Genomic DNA, 18,482 nt, shown 5'->3' with positions numbered 1-18,482 from the left:
GCAATGGTGTTATATTATTGGCTATTGTATATATGTGAATATTGTGAATATATTTTTCTTTTGCTTCTTCGTTAGTTGTTGCTAGTTTTAGGAGTTTACTTTCATCATTTCTTGTTAGCTTTTATTTTTATTTTCTCTTGTCACTATGAATTCTCACCCTTTTGGCTATGAGTGTGGTCACAACTATGTTGTAGGAGATGAAAACTACAATGACAACATGCATCAAGGATGGAACAATCAAAGATTGGAGAAGCCTCAAGGAATTGATCAACCTTCTTGGCAACAACCTTCCCAAAGATACTATGAGCAAGAGCCATTCTATGATGCATACCAAGACAATGGATATGGTGGACCTCCTTGTGATTACCAACAATCCCCACCATATGCCTATGAACCCCCTCCTCAATATAGTCCTCAACCACCATACTCACAAGCCTCATACCACCAAACACCTCCATATGACCCTAACCCATATCCACCATACCAACCACCTTATGAGCCATATGAACCATACTTAGAACCACCACAATTCCAACCCCAATACCCTCAAGAACCACCACCTCCATACTATTACCAAGATGAACCACCTCCCATATATGAGAACTTTCAACCACAAGATGAATTCAACTTTCCACCACAACCCTTCATGGAAGAATATCAATCCATCAATCCAAGAGCAACATGATCCTACTTATGTTAGTCAAGTGGAACAAGAGCCAAGGGATCATTTCAAGGAAGCAATGGACCGGCTTCAAGCAATCATCCGTCAAAAGGAGCAAGAGGAAGCCCAAAAGACGTACAAAGCTATCGAGGCTAACCTTTCCAAAATTAAAGCCAACTTGGACTCATGGAATTCATACCGTAAGCAAAGCATCTCCATAGATGAATATGAGAAATCAACCAAAGAATGGAGCATGAAAGAGTACAAGCATAAACATCATTGACAAGGAGCCTCCCAATTGTCTAACTTAAGGACAATAAATAAAAGTGCTAGGTGGGAGACAGTAAAATGGCCCATCATACAGCACCGAAAACAGTAAAATGAACAAAGGTAATGGATTCATGCAGCATTCTATTCATTGAAGTTAATAACCATTACACTTGCAAGTAATAGGGGCACAACAGTTTATCCATTAATTCAACAAAAATCAATTAAGACAAGCTAAACGATTTCAGCAATAGATTTATCAATAAAACCAATCTCAGTTCATCAACCATCATCTATTCCAACACAAACAACAATAACTCAGTAGCATTTCCTTTCTCATTGAATTTAAGAATCATTTAACAAGCAAGCAATGAGGGGGGAAAAATCAGCAGCAACCAACAGCAAGTATAGAGTAGCAATAACAACTTAATGTGAGAAATTATTCAACAACAAATGCACACACAATGCAATCACTATAAACACAAGTAACTATTCGAAAGGTATTTATGTCATTTCCAACAACATATTACACCAATTGAAACTATGATAACATTAAATGAATTCAAGGACTGAAGCCATAAACAATTAACTTTAGAATCAGAAGTTCAGATCTTAACACCATAATCAAATTATTTACCCCAAAAACAGGCACTATTGAGAAGGATTTGTAGCTGCGTTTGACACAATCACATCTATATTTCCACACTTATGTAATGTTCAACAGCATATTCAACAACATTCAAACAAATTTTAATAAAGGATAATGCATTCGATAAAAATGAATAGAAAAGGGTGACCTGTGCGATTTTTTGAATCAAATCCTTTCTCTGTTGATCGTTGGAGACATGGCAAACAAGGGCCAAAACTTCAATTCCTTTAGCCCTAAGTTTCTCTGCAGCCTCTTCAACATTTTGTTGTAGAAACAAGGAAATTGAGTAATGAATATAATTAATTGGAGGCAAAGAGGAAGAGAAAGGGAAAAGGACCTGCTTGTGAGAAGAGATGACGATGGAAGCACCTTCCAAGCCCAGCCTTTCAGCTATGGCAAAGCTGGTTCCAGACGGTAGAGGCGATATGGAGCACTGGGGGATTCAGTCAGCAGTGGCGGTGGCTCCCGGTCTTCCCTTCTATTTGCGTTCCCTCACCCTCAGACCAAATCGGTGGCGACTGGGCTCATTAACGACGGCAGGAACGAAGGAAATCGGCGACGACAAAGACGGCCCGGATAGCGGCAGCGACGCGACGCTTCTCCTCACGACGGCTTCCTCCTCGCGCGGTTCTAACAGCAGCTCGTGGACGGACCGAACGGCGGCGGCACAGGGATGGAGGCAACAGCGCAACCTTCTCCTCCTTTTCCTTCCTCGGCTTGAACCTCTCTCTTCTCTGCGCGATACGACGGTGCGGCGGCAGTGACGCCCGCTGGTGCCATCCTCACTCTCCCCTCCCCTTCTTCCTGTGAATCCCTCTCCTCTCTACCCTTTCTGTTTCTTGAGTTCAGTGCTGCTGTGTGAATGTTTCAAGCTTGATGAGTTTGCTGAGGGCATTTAGGTTTGGGAGATGAGTGAGTGTGGATTAGGGTTTTGAGTAAAAATAGGTCTAGGGGTAATTTTGTAATTTCAAATAAAAGTGAGGGATAATATAGTAATTAAGAATAAATTTTACTCCAACAATAATAATATATAAAAATACTATTTGTTCATCAATTTTACAAATTACTTTCAATAAAATATTCAAATCCAAAAATTAGAAATAAATAAATAATTTTTCTATTTTCCAAAGCAGCAATATTAATATTTTAAATATTAATTATTTAGTCCAAATCATATAAAATTCTTATTATTTCATAATTACCAACTTTATAATTTAAATATAGAAAATAATCTAATAATTGTAAAATTGGATAATAATTCTAATTTATTTTAAATTCAATTAATCAAAACTTGCTCTAATTATCTTTAATAAAATAATTTCTGAAATTAAAACTATAAATAACTATATGATTTGAGACTTGATCATAATAAGATTTTTCAAAAATTCTGAGTCTTACAGATATGGTGGTGGTGATGGCAGTGGCAATGGAGGCAGCGACAGCTGCGAGCTTTAGGGTTGAAGCTAGCCTCTTGCACATTTTCATGAGATCTTTTCTCTCACACTGCAACAGCTGAGAGCTTTAGGATTTGTTTGGATGGGGTTGAAAATTTTAATTTTGTGTAATAGTGGGGGATTTTTAAAATTATGTAGGGGAGTTTTATAATTTGCCACAAATAAAATATTTTGTGTAAGTTTTTAAAAATTTCCACTAAAAAATCTCCACTAATTATTAAAAAATTTGTAGTGTAAAAATCTAATTATTAATAAAAATTATATATTAATTATTTAGAAGAATATAAAATAATATTTATAATTTTTAAAAATTAATGAATACATACATTATATAAAAAATTTTAATTTTTGAAATAAAATAGAATTATTTTGAAAAAAATATATACATAATTTTGTTTACTCTTAAAATGTTTAACATTTTGAAAAAAAAAATATTATAAAATATGCTTATATTTTGTGACAAATAATTAACTTGTTACAAACAATATTGAATTTTGTGACAAATTAATTTTTGTTACAAAACAATTGGTGTTTTTAAAACAAAAAAAAATTGTTACAAAATATTTTGAATTTTTGCAACTTTTTTTTTGTTACAAAATATTACAATATTTTGTAACAAAATACTATATCGTTACAAAATCTAACATAATTTGTAACAATATAAAACATATTGTTACAAAATATTATTATGTTTTGTAACAACTTGTAATGTTGTTACAAAATATTATTCTTTTGTAACAATAAAAAATTATTATTACAAAATATTATTTTTTTGTAATAATTTTAAATTTGATACAAAGTTTTTGTTACAAATGTTCCATTTTCTTGTAGTGACTTCCCACTAGTAATCTCTCCGAAGTCACTTTAGCAAGAGCTGTGATGATTCACTGCATCATGATGGAGAATGAGGTAGAAATTCACCAAATAATTCCCCGTGAGATGTACAAGTTTGTAAACAGGAGGTCCACTTAAGCCAGGCTGGCCTATCCAAACCTTATTTTTTGCCTATGTCAAGAAGCCAAAGTCCTGATTCACATAGACACATTTATCCCAGTGGAAAGCCCAATCACCAAACAGGTGATGAAAAGCTCCAGGGTACCAGAGGATCATCCCAAAAGGAAGGCATCTGAACCTCCACAAGAGATCCCTCCAATTGAATATTGGACTCAGTTGAAAGCATCTGTGATTCAACTGCAAACCATCTTGGAACAACTAAGAGAGGAGCAGAAAGATCAGACTAGCATGATTTGCAAACTGGTCAAGGAGAAAGAGAAGCAAGGGTGTGAATTAGAAGCTTTGAAGCGCCAGAAACTCTCCCCTGAAGAACCCAGCGCCTCCCAGGATTAAGGTGGTTGAGTTCCACCTCCCATATTTCTGTTATTCTAATTTCTGTTTCTCATATTTAGGTTTACATGATCACTAGTAATATTTAAGTTTATATTTTATTTTTCTGTCTTTTAATTTAAAGAATTGCATAAGCATTAATAATAATAAAGTTTATCTTTCAGTCAATTAGTTATAAAATATTCCTCTTATCATCATCAAACTTGAATAAAATAGTGAATTTTTTAAGAAGAATTAGAGATGCATGAATTTTCGAGTTTTATCTTGAGAATAGTCTAATTATCTTGATGTGGTGGTATTGCTTTTGTTTTCTAAATGTATGAATGAACAGTGCATATTTGAAATTGGAATTAATAATGTTGGCTCTTGAAAGAATGATGAAAAAGGAAAAGCATCATTAGTAATTTCAAAAATCCAAAAATTGATTCTGGAAGCAAGAAAAAGCAATAAAAGAAAAAAAAGTATATATATGCTTATTCGAAAAAAAAAAAAGAAGTAAAAAGCAGAAAAAGCCAATAGCTCTTTAAACCAAAAGGCATGAGCAAAAAGCCAATAACCCTTTAAACCAAAAGGCAAGGGCAAAAGGATCCAAGGCTTTGAGCATCAATGGTTAGGAGTGCCTAAAAGAAACAAAATCTTAGCCTAAGCATTTTAAATGAAAAGTGTCCCTAACTATATGCTTATGGTGTGAAGGTGTCAAGTAAAAAGCTTGAGACTGAGTAGTTAAAGTCATGATCTAAAGCAAAAAATAGTGTGCTTAAGAACTCTGGACACCTCTATCTGGGGATTCTACCAAAGCTGAATCACAATCCGAAAGGGTTCACCCAGTTAAGTGTCTGTGGCATTTATGTATCCGGTGGTATGACTGGAAAATAAAGTGCTTAGGGCCACGACCAAGACTCTAAAAGCTGTGTTCAATAATAAAAAAAGAGCTAAACTAGGAGAGTCAATAATATCATCTGGATTCTAAGTTCCTAAAGGGGCCAACACTTCGGAGCTTCAATGGATAGTGAGATGCCAAAACTATTCAGAAGCAAAAAGCTACTAAGTCCTGCTCATCTGATTGAAACTGATCTTCATTGAAAACTCTGAGATTTATTGTATCTTACTCTTCTTTTTATCCTACTTTGTTTTTAGTTGCTTAGCGACAAGCAACAATTTATGTTTGGTGTTGTGATGAGCGGATATTTTATACGCTTTTTGGCATCATTTTCATATAGTTTTTAGCATGTTTTGTTTAAGTTTTATTATATTTTCATAGGTTTTAGTGTAAAATTCATATTTTTGGATTCTACTTTGAGTTTGTGTGTTTTTATACAATTTCAGGTATTTTCTGGCTGAAATTGAGAAGCTGGAGCAAAAGTCTGATTCAGACACAGAGAAAGCACTACAGATGCTGTCAGGATCTGACCTCCCTGTACTTAAAGGAGCTTTTCTGGAGCCAAAGAAATCCAAATGTAGCGCTCTCAACGGCTATGCAAAGCTAACATCCAGAGCTTTCTAGAAATATATAATAGTCTATACTTTTCTTCAGAATTGAAGGCCCAAAACTAGCATTCAACGCCAGCCATCTACCCCAGTCCTGGCATCCAACGCCCACAAGGAGATGACCAGTGTCCAACGCCCAAAAGGGGCCCCTAGCCAGCTTTCAACGCCCCTAGGGAGTCCTAGCACGTGGGAGACACTAAATCTCAGCCTAAACACTCACCAAGTGGGTCCCAGAAGTGTATTTTTGCACTACAAGCATAAGCCTATCATATTTCTGTCATCTTGAGTCATTAGCTTAGTATTTATAGGAGGAGATCACCCTTGTTTAAGAACTTTTGATCTTCTTCCACCACTTTACACGTTTTTACATTGTTCTATGTACAGTATGAGCCACTAAACCTCCTAGGTTAAGGTTAGGAGCTCTGCTGAGTTTTATGGATTAATAAAAGTACTACTGTTTTATCTTCAATTCTTGTTTGATTCTATTCTAAGATGTATCTTTATTCTTCAACTTTATGAATGAGTTGAACTGGCACAAGGTTATCTCTATTCTACATGGGTTCAGCGAGCATCTTTCATCGGATATCAATGAACCACTAGCTTGAGGATACGCCTCTTAGACGGCTAATCCATGACTTCGTTGGGGACTTCTCGAGACATTAGTTCAGCCGAGGTATGAGGAGATTTGGATCTCTGTGGTAAAGGCTAGAATCAAGGCACAACATTCTCTAATTCGAAAGATTCGACCTTGTCTGTGCTGTTTTGAGTAGGATCACCAAGGAGATGAACTGCAGGAGCTTCACCCTCATTCAGACTAGATGCGCACTAAACCTGGTGTTCAGCCTAGAGGAAGATTGGCGGCCGCTCAAACCGGTGTTGATCACATACTGCCTGCTATAGAAGAAATCATTCACAGTTGGAGTAGACAGTAAGAAAGTATTAATCCAGAAGAACAAAGCATCCTCGAAGCCTTAACCATCTTCTTACCATTAGATTTACAACCACTAAGTAACGTTATCTCTATTTTACTTTTATGCGTTTAAACAACTACACAACTTTTCGATCCGCCTAACTAAGATTTACAAGATAACCACTATTTGATCCCAGTCGACAATCCTCGTGGGATCGATCCTGACTCACCTCAGGTATTACTTGGACGACCCAGTGCACTTTCGGGTTTAGTTGTACGAAGTGTGGGAATCCGTGCACCAACATGCCACGAGCTAGAGGGGCATGCCACAAGCTAGAGGAGTGTGCCACGCTTAGCCTTTAATTGCCTATCCTAGTATGCTTCGAATGCTAAATTTGCAAGGCCCAGCTTCAAGGATTTGATTTCAAGTGAAGATTGAAGAAGATTTTGTAATTAATTAGTTTTGAATTTGATTTGATTATGTTTTGAATTAACTAGAAATTATCTTAGTTATTCCGATTAAGATAAGATTTGGCTTTAAGATTTGAATTAGAGAAAACCTAGGTATAAATTAGTGAATTACTTTCACAACCCTAACCTAGTTCCTCTGCAACATTTCCACTTTTGATTTTACTCTTAGCATGAGTCACTAAACCTTTGTCAAATGGTTAGCAGCTTTGTTCATGTTTCAATGGTTTACTAATCTAAGTTTTCTTCTGTTTTAAAGCTTTCCATTAATCTATTTATGATTGAGTGTTTCGTTCTTCATCAATAAAGGATTAGTAGTATTGGCAGGTGTGCTAATTCTATCTTGGAATTGTTAACTGATTTGACAGAACTGATTTTCAAATCGGGCTTGAAAATTCTTTCACATAACTTTTTGAATCAACTAGACGTAGTGATTTTCTATGTGTGCAACACGATACATGATTTTTGATTACCCTAGTTTTGAATACATGACATATAATTCAAATTAGGATAATTCTCGAAAAATTATGCTTTCTCATTGAGAATCTGAATTAGATTTTTGAACATAACCTCTTTGATTAATCGATCGACCAAGACATTAGTGATAATGAGAACTTTTGTGTGGTCTAGAATTTTCTCAATTGAATGGATTCTCGTTGCAAGTATAGTTCTAGACCAACAAATAATCCTCTCAATCAAAAATTTGGTTTTGTCACAATTAGCAAACCCCAAATGAAAATTAACCGGAGTATTTAGACTCCGGGTCATCTCACGAGGAATTGCAATGAAGTGGTCAATTATTGGCTATGAAGGGGACAATGGGTTTTGTTTATAAGAGGCGGAAAATAAATGACAAGAAAAGTAAATCATGCAAGTATTTAAAGAAAGCAATTAATAAAGAGAGACATTCATGGCAAGGATTGAGACTATAGGCTTTCTATCCTAGTCATGCAATGATTAATTCATCTTATTTAGTCAACTCCAACAAATAGGGAGAAAGTCAAACAAGATTAATCAATCATACCACAATAATAACAAGAATTTATCTTATTACATCATCTCCAACATTGGAAGAAGGTATCATATTATCTTCCATGAGAGAAAGTTTAATAAGACTAGCTAATCTCAATCCAAAAGTCCTAATCAACTCACAAATTAAATTAGTAAAAGATTAGCATCAATGGAAACAATATTAGCTAACAACTCTAGATCACCAACATGAGTTGGGTTTTCATGACTCAAGATTGCCTAATTACTCTTTCCAAGCCAATAATGCTCAAAATCTACTCTAAGGCCCAATCAAGCATTTTATCAAACACTTGGTGGGTACAAATGGAAAGCATAGTAAAATGTGCAAGAAATATAAATCTACCAACTATCAATTGCAAGAAAAGTAAATCAACAATTCAAATCATCAATTAAAAGAACATGGAAACATAAAATTGCATTAAAGAAAATTAAGATTCAACAATGGTTCATAAACATAAAAAGGGCAAAATAAAGGAAATGACAAGTAAAAACTAGAAGAGTAGAGATGTAACAACAAGAAATTAAAAGGATAAACTAAATCAAAACAAGAATTAAAAGATGAAATTGAGAGTGATTAACCTAATTGTACCCTAATTTCTATCCTAAATCTAGAGAGAGGAGAGAGCCTCTCTCTATAGGATTCTAGCCTAAAACATGATGAAAACTAAATTATGACTACTTGGTTCATTTCTCTTTCAATCCTTGGGTTCAATAGCATCAGAAATGGGTTGGATTGGGCCCAAAATGAGCTGCAAAATCGCTGGGGGCGATTTCATTAAAGTGGACCCACGGGCAGAATCGGCACGCACGCATACATGGCGCGTGCGCGCCCCTGAGCGCGAAGCAACATATGGCAAATTTTATATCATTTCGAAGCCCCGGTTGTTAGCTTTCCAACGCAATTAAAATCGCCTCATTTGGACCTTTGTAGCTCAAGTTATGGTCGTTTGAGTGCGAAGAGGTCAGGCTTGACAGCTTTACGGTTCCTTCATTTCTTCATGAGTTCTCCCACTTTGCATGCTTTTCTCCTCACTTCTTCCATCCAATGCTTGCCTTATGAACCTGAAATTACCCAACAAACATATCAAGAAATTGAATGGAATTAAAGTGAATTAAAATCACCAATTTAAGGGCCTAAAAAGCATGTTTTTACACTTAAGCACAATTCAAGGGAGAATTACAAAACCATGCTATTTCATTGAATAAATGTGAGAAAAGTTGATAAAATCCCCTAAAATAAGCACAAGATAAACCACAAAATCGGGGTTTATCAATTAGCAATTGGTTAATTAAAAAGAAACCGAGGAGTCGAGACGTCAAAAATCGGTTACTTTAGATTCATCGTGAACAGAGATTTGCAAGCTTTATAACTAGGTTAAAAAATTTTAATTCCCTGAGAGCATGAATATCTCCGAAACCCTAGACATTCACCACTATTAATTTCTTCCAATTGAACAAGCACTGTCCGAGGCATTCAACTTTCAAGTTTCCAAGCATTCAAGCATTATAGGGTTTTTCAACAATTACCAACTCGAAGTTCTACTGATCTAATTAGTAATTTAATTCGATATTTGCATGCTTAGTCCTTTAATCCTCGTGGAAATGATATCTACTCACTGTGGTATCACTTGAACGATCCAGTACACTTGCGGGTATCCGTGAGCTTCACTTTTCACTCATCATGTTTCCACTAACACTACCGCTTAATAAACTTAATTAGTAAGTTGGTTAGGATTTGTGGATTAACATCAATTATGCCTACTTGACTTTCCCCAATGTTTAGAGGTTAATTAAGCGGGATTAACGCTTCACAATTGCCATGTTGTGGTTAATGACAAAGATAGGAACCCATGACTCTCTACCCTAGCCAAGACCCCTTTAAGCATTTGAATTTCACTTCTTTACAAGCTCAATTATTACTCATTTATAGTTTGATTTAGTTGTCTTTTAGTTTAGTTGTTAGTTTAATTGTTGCTCTTTATTCATGCTTGCTGAGTTTATCACTTACTTATTTATTGATTCTATCTTGCAATTTAATTGATGTTTAGTCTTTAGTTTCTTGTCTTTTTAATTTCTGTAATTGCACTTTAAATCCCCTAAATTTATAGCCAATAATGTGCACTTTATTGCAAGTCCAAGGGAGAACAACCCGGGATTAAAACTCCCGATTAATTAAATTGGAACTTGTGACATTTTTCTAAACTTTGAAGAGCGTTGAATTCCGATTTAGAGCTACAACGAATCTTGACCTTTAAACTTGTGAATATTCTAAACCGGTGTTTTACGCTCATCACTCGTCACCATTGATTTATGACTTAAGCATAAAGCTCTGTGCGGTAGGTGTTAAATAGGATTCCTTCCATGTTTCTACTCTTCATTTTGAATTCCTTGTAATCTCTTTTTTTTCTGCAGATTTTGCTTTTCCTTTGCAAAGTTTTTTCTTTTCTTCTTTTAAATTTCTGCATTGTCTTTTGAATTCAAGTCCTTCGATAAATTTATTGCTTTATTTTAAATTTAAAGCCAATTTACTTGGCTTTCTGTGTTTTCAATTCCAAACAATTTAATCTTATTTTACATTCCAAATGTTTTCCTTCTTTATTTGTCCAAAAATGGGATCTTTGATGCCCGTTTGAAAACTGGTACTTGTTCAAAAGAGGAGTAGGTTTAGCTCCTAGATCATTAGATATCGAACCAACCAAGATTTATTAAAAATCTACATAATAAATTGGCATGCCTAGTGGGACAGTTTTACAAAGTGTGTCAAAAGATTCATTAGTTTTTGACAAATGATTTAGTTTATGCAACTTCAAAGTGGCAGAGTCATAAATATGGCTGATAAAGTTTCAAATTGCAATATTGGATCATCTGCAAATAATAATGTTCCCATAATAGTTGCACAAACGTCTACAAAATTGACAGAAGGAAGCATTCAAGATCCATGCAACATTTTTAGAGATATTGCTATAGTTAATAATCCTTCTATAGTAAATATTGAGCATAACCCACGTCTACAAATTTCACACCACAGACGCAACCACCGATAACCACCAGTTGGCCTCCTTTTATCTTTCCTCCTGGTTATACTCGGTCACCTATGAGTGGTTATGTGCCTTCAATTAGACTTGGTAGTGTACTAGGCTCGGTTAATAATCAATAACATAATCGTGAGTTTGTTCGAGATTATCAGGTGGGATCAACATCAAATAATTATGGCTCGATGGCTGCATTTTAACAGCATTTCGATGAGAGTCATCATGACTTGGTCAATCTTTTGACTTAATAGATGACTACTAACTTGAATCCCATAATGGCTGAGCATGAGAGAAAATTTGAGCATCTGGCTAAACAAGTTGAACAAATTTCTTAGACTATTGATTATGATGAGGGTGATCGTCAAAACATAGGAATGAATCCCAAGGACGTAAGGAATAATCCTAGAGATGTGAATGACAATGTAAATTTAGATGGGAATGTTCCTCATGTTGTTCGATGTGATCAAAATGCTGATGATGTGTTGGATACGATTCATGTAAATCAGTAAGGGGAACATTATTAGGTAACTAAGATTTTTGAGGATATTCTTAATAGGGTTGGTAGTAATGTGGGTTTTATGAATCGAACATATTTTATTTCCGCATTCCCTGCTGTCGTGCAAATGGCAGAAGTGCCAAGGGGTGTGAAGAACCCTAAAATAGTAACAAAGTGTCCAGGAGAAGTTGGAGAATCCACCACTGAGCATATTGTTCAATATGTGGTTAGATTAGGAAATTTGGCAAATGATGAGAATTTGAAAATGAAGTTTTTCCTTTCTTCGTTAACGAAGAATGCTTTTACTTGGTTTTTGAATTTAAGACCTGACTCGATTGTTACTTGGGCACAATTGAAAATTGCTTTTCATGCTCAGTTTTATAGGTGGAGTTAAATGTAACAATTACTGATTTGGTTGCTTTGAAGCACGATGATGGTGAATTAGGCGATGATTTTATGATACGATTTAAAAATACTTGAAGTCGATGTTATATTTCTCTTCCCGAAAGTGAGGTAGTAAAATTAGCAACTATAGGTCTAGGATTTTACATGCATCAAAAGTTACTTAATGTACATATACCTGATTTAGCTCACTTGGCTAAAAGAGTTTGACATGTAAAAATTCTTAAAAAATAAAAAAAAAGTGTTTAAAACTAAGAAAAAAGTTTAAAAATAAGGCTTCTGCTTGAAAAGAGAAAGTGTCATATATCGAAATGGGATCTTCGAGTGAAGAATCTGATTTTGAATTTCCTAAAGTCGATTTGGCTGAATTAAAGAAAGGGCCACCTTATGTTCGTTCTTCACTTAAAAAAATTGCAAATACTGATAAGTTCAATGATGTGAAATATGAGAGTGGTAAAAAGTATAGTTTCGATGTCTCAAAATCGGAACAAATATTTGATGTTTGCTTAAAGATAAACAATTGGTTTTACATGAAGGCAAAACATCACTTTCGATTGAAGACCTGAAAGGAAAACCTTATTGTAAGTTTCATCAAGCAACTAGCCATTCGACTAATAATTGTGTCTATTTCAAGGATTTGATTCAAGAAGCAATTATGGAAGGGAAATTGAAGTTTGATGATGGCAAAAAAGAGATGAAGGTCGATACTGATCCTTTCGGTGTTGGAGCAAATTTTGTTGAGCCCTATTTCATAGGGATCAACATGGCTGGTTCTACTTCTTATGAGTTTGATTCAGCCTTGGGGGATTTCGAAGGGAATGTTCGACAAGTGTACCTAGAAGTGGGTAAAGGGTTGCTAGAACTTCTGATGCATCAGAAATTAAAAGATCAAGATATTTCTTTATGCCTTTATTGCAATGCTGTATTTAATGCTGAAGTTATAGCCATTTTTGAGAAGGAAAAGATGAAAAAGGAATTGGCTCATTAAGAAGAGCAAGTCCATCAGAGGTATCCTTCTCGGTTTAGGAAGGACAAAGTTCTAGAAATTCTCAAGAGAATTTCTCTCCTTCCCTTAATCACTCTCAAGAACTGGGAGTTGATCACGGAAAAATTAATCTTCCGTAATTAACTACCACAAGTGCACCAGGTCATATCAAGTAATAAAACTCACAGGAGTGAGGTCAATCCCACGAGGATTAAAGGATTAAGCAAGTAATATTTTATTAATTATTCTAGTTAGACGATTCAATTTTGAGTGATAAGCAAGCAAGGAATGTAATTGACATGAAATTAAATGAAAGCAATAAAGTGCAAGGAAAATAAATGACAAGAAATTAAAGTGCTGGAAATTAAAGTGCAAGAATGTAAATTGCAAGGAATGGAAAGTACAAGAAAGTAAAGTGCAAGAAAGTAAATGACTAGAAAGTAAAACCAAGTGAAGCATTTCTACAAACACTTGGAAGACATAAATGTGCAAAAGTAAATAAAGCCATAAAAGTACATAAGTAAATGACAAGAATTAAAGACAAGAAGTAAATAACAAGAATTAAGAATAGAATTAACATTGGGATCAAGAGATATTGCATTCTTAGGATCAATAGTTTTCATCTCCTCTTTAATCATGCAATCATTGATCTCATGGCAATCATGACTGATTGAATCCCAATCCCTTGGTAATTCAATCTCTCTAACCTTGAACAATTGCCAATTCCTTGATCTAATTGCTAATGAGAAGAGATGAAGAATGGTCCCTAATTATACCACACACTTTTCTAAATCCAAGTATTGGGAAGATTAATGTCATAATATCCAACCCAAACCCAAATCTATTCAAGTGTGAGAAATATTTTCAAGCATGATTCTATGATTCCTTTTCCAAGGCTCACATAGAATCCATATGAACTCAATCTCTTTCCCAAGATAATTGAGTTCTTGAATGAAGAACGAAAATCTTTCTAGTAAATCAAAGAGAGATGAAGAGAAGAAAAAGAATAAAAACAAATTAATCGATTCAATTGCAATAGAGCTCTCTTTCCCAATGTTGAAAATTGGAAGCTCATAGCTAAATATTTACAAAAGTGTATATGAAAGAAATGGAAGAAGAGAAGAGAATGAGAGTGAAAGGGGAGTGGAGTCACCTCCACCCCTCCATGGTGTGTGTCAAATGATGAATCTAAGGCCCTATTTATAAGCTACATAAATTACAAATTAAAATAAAATTACAATCAAATTCAAATTTCCTAACTACTTCTAGATGATTCTTGTGACCTTGATTGATTGTTAATTGTGGTTTGGCTTGGACTTGAGAAATTTTAATTCTCTTCATGGAGGCTTGAAACATTGAAGAATAAATTAAGGAATTGGGGTATTTGAAAGTGGCCCAATGTGGAGTGTCATTGAAGTGGCAATTTGGGCTTTTGAAGGCTTGGAAAGCCTTGCACGTTGAAATATTGGTCTGCTGCATCCCCAAACTGAATGTCCACTATAGACTATTATATATCATTGGAAAGCCCTAGATCTCAGCTTTCTAACACCACTAAAAGCGCATTATTTGGACCCTTCTAGCCCAAGTTATGATCTTTTAAAGATGAAGAGGTCAGTCTGGCGTGCTTGCAGGAAATTTGGCCCAGCGTGCCATGCCCAGGCACGCCTCGCCGCACGCCGAGTACATAGTGCTGAAAGAATAGTGATTTGTACCCTCAAATCCAGTGTTTAATAGAGAGTGTTATATATTATTGGAAAGCTCTGGAAGTCTACTTTCCAATGGCACTGAGATCACTCCATTTGGAGCTTTGTAGCTCGAGTTATTCTTGTTGGAGTGTGAATTGGTCAGGGTTACAAATCGATGAGCGGATAATTTATACGCTTTTTGGCATTGTTTTTAGTATGTTTTTAGTATATTTTAATTAGTTTTTATTATATTTTTATTAGTTTTTATTTAAAAATCACTCTTCTGGACTTTACTATGAGTTTGTGTGTTTTTCTGTGATTTCAGATATTTTCTGGCTGAAATTGAGGGACCTGAGCAAAAATCTGATTCAGAGGCTGAAAAAGGACTGCAGATGCTATTGGATTCTGACCTCCCTGCACTCAAAGTAGATTTTCTGGAGCTACAGAAGCCCAATTGGCGAGCTCTCAATTGCGTTGGAAAGTAGACATCCTGGGCTTTCCAAAAATATATAATAGTCCATACTTTGCCCGAGATTTAATGGCCCAAACAGGCATTCCAAGTTAGCTCAAGAATTCTGGCGTTTAACTCCAAAACTGGCACAAAAGCTGGAGTTAAACGCCCAAACTGGCACAAAAGCTGGTATTTAACTCCAAGAAAAGTCTCTACACTTGAAAGCTTCAATGCTCAGCCCAAGCACACACCAAGTAGGCCCGGAAGAAGATTTCTGCATTAATTACCTATTTCTGTAACCCTAGGCTACTAGTTCTCTATAAATAGGACCTTTTGCTATTGTATTTGACACACTTGATACACTTGATCATACGTTTGATAGACTTTTCCACGTTTGGGGGCTGGCCTCTCGGCCAAGCCTAGACCTTGTTCTTATGTATTTTGAACGGTGGAGTTTCTACACACCATAGATTAAGGTGTGGAGCTCTGCTGTTCTTCATGAATTAATACAAGTACTATTGTTTTTCTATTCAACTCAAGTCTATTTCTTCTCTAAGATATTCATTCGTTCTTCAACTTGATGAATGTGATGATCCGTGACACTCATCATCATTCTCACCTATGAACGCGTGACTGACAACCACTTCCGTTCTACATGAACAAGCTTGAATGCATATCTCTTGGGTTTCTAATCTAAGATTGGAACCTTCATGGTATAGGCTAGAATTATTGGCGGCCATTCCTGAGATCCAAAAAGTCTAAACCTTGTCTGTGGTATTCCGAGTAGGATCTGGGAAGGAATGACTGTGACGAGCTTCAAACTCGCGATTGTGGGGCGTGTGACAGATGCAAAAGGATCAATGGATCCTATTCCGACATGATCGAGAACCGACAACTGATTAGCCGATGTTGTGACAGAGCATCAGGACCATTTTCACTGAGAGGACGGGATGTAGCCATTGACAACGGTGATGCCCAACATAAAGCTTGCCATGGAAAGGAGTATGAATTATTGGAAGAAGGCAATAGGAAAGCAGAGGTTCAAGGGGAACAAAGCATCTTCATACGCTTATCTGAAATCCACCAATGAATTACATAAGTATCTCTATCTTTATTTTATGTTTATTTTCATTACCTTAAACTCCATAACCATTTGAATTCGCCTGACTGAGATTTACAAGGTGACCATAGCTTGCTTCAAGCCGACAATATCCGTGGGATCGACCCTTACTCACGTAAGGTTTATTACTTGGACGACCCAGTGCACTTGCTGGTTAGTTGTGCGGAATTGTGACAAAGTGTGATTCACGTTTGAGAGCTCCAAGTCTTTGGCGCCATTATTGATGATCACAATTTCGTGCACCAAGTTTTTGGCGCCGTTGCCGGGGATTGTTCGAGTTTGGACAACTGACGGTTCATCTTGTTGCTTAGATTAGGTAATTTTCAGAATTTTTAAGAATGAATTCTAGAGTTTCAAGGTGATTTTCCCACCATCACAAAAGCTAATTGATTCTCATCAATTTAGCTATTGAATGTAATGTCCTGCTGAAGCTTGGCCAAACATGTCTAATCTTTTTTGACTGAAGCTTTAGACTAACATTGCATGATTCCTGGAATTCTTATTAAAAGTTTTGATTCTCTTTATTTTCTTTTCTATATAATTTTCGAAAAAATTACAAAAAAATTTATAAAACCATAAAAAAACCAAAAATATTTTATGTTTCTTGTTTGAATCTAGTATTAATTTTTATGTTTGGTGTCAATTGCATGACTTTCTTCTTCTTGCATTTTTCGAATTTATACATATTGTTCTTCATTAATCTTCAAGTTGTTCTTGATGATTTCATTGCTCTGATCTTTAAATTCTCTTGTTTAGTGTGTTTTGTTGTTTTTCATATGCATTTTTACATTGTTATTGTCCTTAGTATACAAACATTTAAGTTTGGTGTCTTACATGCATTGTTTACTTGATCTTAGTTGCATTTTTATTGTTTCTCATCATTAAAAATTCAAAAATATTTTCAAAATTGTGTCTTTTCAAGTCAATAATACAGAGAATTGAAGATTCAGAACATTCAGCAGAGGAATCAAACAGAAAAAGCTGGGCGTTCAAAACGCCCAGTGAAGAAGGAAAACTGGCATTTAAACGCCAGCCAGGGTACCTGGATGGGCGTTTAACGCCCAAAAAGGTAGAGTTTTGGGCGTTAAACGCCAGAATGGGCACCATTCTGGGCGTTTAACGCCAGGATGACACTAGAGGAAAGATTTTGTTTTTAATTCACATTTTTTTCAAGTTTTCATAATTTTTCAAAATCAAATCTTTTTCAAATCATATCTTTTCAATCATATCTCTTTCAAAATCAATTTCTTTCCATTTTTTTATTTATTACTATTTTCAAAAATCCTTGCTTCAATTCAAGATTTACTTCAAAACTTTCAAGTTGTTACTTGCCTATTAAGAAAGGATCAAACTTTAAATTTTAAAATCATATCTTTTAATTTCTTGATAGTCAAGTAATCAACTTTAATTTTAAAAACTTTCTTTTTCTAAATTGATTTTCAATCATATCTTTTCAATCATATCTTTTCAATCACATCTTTTTCAAAATTAATTTTCAATCATATCTTTTAAATTTCTGATTTCAAAATCTTTTTCAAAAAAAAAATCACTTGATTTCTTTCCCAATCTTAGTTTTTGAAAATCATCAATCAAATTTTCAAAATTTCTTTTAATTATTTCAAAATATTTTACTTTAATTTTCGAAAATTCTTCCCCTCTTCTCACATCCTTCTATTTAAGGGACTAAAACTCCTCCTCAAGGTGCAATTCGAACTCTGTCCGTCTTGATAAAATTCGAATTCCCTCTTCTCCACCTCCTCCTTCTATTCTTCTTTTCCTCTGACACCTCAAGGAATCTCTATACTGTGACATAGAGGATTCCCTACTTTCTTGTTCTCTTCTCTTTCATATGAGCAGGAACAAAGATAAAGGCATACTTGTTCAAGCTGATCCTAAACCTGAAATGACCTTGAAGAGAAAGCTAAGAGAAGCTAAAGAACAATTCTCTTTAGAGGGCCTAACAGAACTCTTCAAAAAAGAAGAAACCATGGCAGCCGAAAACAACAACAATGCCAACAATGCAAGGAAGGTGCTTGGTGAC

The sequence above is a fragment of the Arachis hypogaea genome, chromosome 15 (assembly GCF_003086295.3).
Source record: "Arachis hypogaea cultivar Tifrunner chromosome 15, arahy.Tifrunner.gnm2.J5K5, whole genome shotgun sequence".
Lineage (NCBI taxonomy): Eukaryota > Viridiplantae > Streptophyta > Magnoliopsida > Fabales > Fabaceae > Arachis > Arachis hypogaea.
This window is presented reverse-complemented; position numbering follows the sequence as displayed.